Source organism: Mesitornis unicolor, unplaced genomic scaffold (assembly GCF_000695765.1).
Source record: "Mesitornis unicolor isolate BGI_N332 unplaced genomic scaffold, ASM69576v1 scaffold12926, whole genome shotgun sequence".
NCBI lineage: Eukaryota > Metazoa > Chordata > Aves > Mesitornithiformes > Mesitornithidae > Mesitornis > Mesitornis unicolor.
In genome coordinates this window covers 2914-4402 of record NW_010191728.1, presented here as the reverse complement: position 1 = coordinate 4402, position 1489 = coordinate 2914, and positions in this window count along the sequence as shown.

The window sequence follows — 1489 nt, the reverse complement described above, 5'->3', positions numbered from 1 at the left end:
GGTCTGTCCCTGCCACTTGGGTGGCTGCAGTGGTGGCCCAGCCTGGAGCCACGCAGGGCAGGGCAGAGAGGACCGGGAACAACTCGCGTCCCTGGCTGGGAGCTGCCGGGGACGACGCTGCCTTCCCTGAATTGTATGGAAATGAGGGTTGGCCAAGGGGCCTCCTGCAGCCGCCTCTCCCCTGGCCTTTGCGCTCTGCCTGCAACTCAGCCGCCTGCATGTGAACAGAGCAAATCCCAGAGAGGTGCCTGGTCCCAGCCCCCAGCACACTGAGCACCCCACTTCTCCGACGGGGACCCCTCACCTGCCGCACCCACACCCTGCCCAGGGCTGTCCCTCGGGCGAGGGGTGCAAGCCAGGGCGCTGTCCCTGGCCTCCTTGCCTCATGGACGCTGTGGGCAGCCTTGTGTGAGGCAGGTGTGCCTGGCTGCCGGTGGGGCCATGGGCTCTGTCCTTTTTTCTTTCCTAGGTTTGCCTGATAGCAATGTCCCCACTAGCCCAGGCGTGACAGGCTGTGCTGGCCTCGAGAGGTCTTTTCAGTCTCTCTTTGAAAGGGGAGCAGGGGGTCTCCTCCAGCCCAAACCTGCTGCTGCACTCCAGTCAGCCCCTCGCTTTGCAACTCTTCCCCAGCCACCATGTGTGCAGTGAGGAAGGACATGAGAAGAGTGACGGTGGGCCATGCCACGCTGGCTTGGTTAGAGACATGAACCCAAAAGTGTGGCTTCTTTGCCCCAGCAGCCGTGTGGCAAGAAGGGTGGTGTTGGGAGCAGGGAGCGTGGTGCTGCACCCCGTGCACTTGCTGCCACGCACCTTACCCCTGGTCCCCCCACCCCTTCTCTCACCATGCAAATGTCTTCTGCCTGCAACCAGGTTTTAGACCGCAGGCGAAGTGTTTGGCTGCTGCACCAATAAGTGCGCTCCCCCCCCAAAGCAGCCGTTCCCACAGCACGGCATTGCAGCTGTAGAGCTGCCCTGGCAGGGAAGAGCTGGGCAGGGGCTGTCCTGTGGCTGCTGGCCATGCCAGCAAGTGGCTTGCCAGGTCAGGATGTGAGCGGATAGCTGAATGAAAACAGGACACCGCCGCGCGAAGCCGAAGAGCCAAGCGGAGCTGCTGGGCCGGCTGTGTGCTGCTCACCTAGCAACACGCAGCGCCTCAGCCCTTCGCACAGCATCCCCCGGTCGTCCCCCCCATCCCTCAACTCTCCCGTCCTTCTGTCTTCTGCTTTTCCAGGAAGCGCAGCTGTTGGCAGTGACTGCCTGCTCCTTCCTCCCGGCCGCAGGAGGGGCCCAGGCCCCCGCCAGCCCCGCTATGGTTGCGCACGTTTTTTAGAGCCACCCATGGCCCTGATGGCTTTGGGCTCCATGAGGAGTGGTCGCTGGCCGAGCAGCCCCTCGCTGGTGTTTCCAGGCTGGACGCACAGTGTCATGTCCCCAGCAAGAGGCGGCAGTGGGGTTTGCTCCTGCCTGGCAGAGCGCCCTTCCCTGCGGC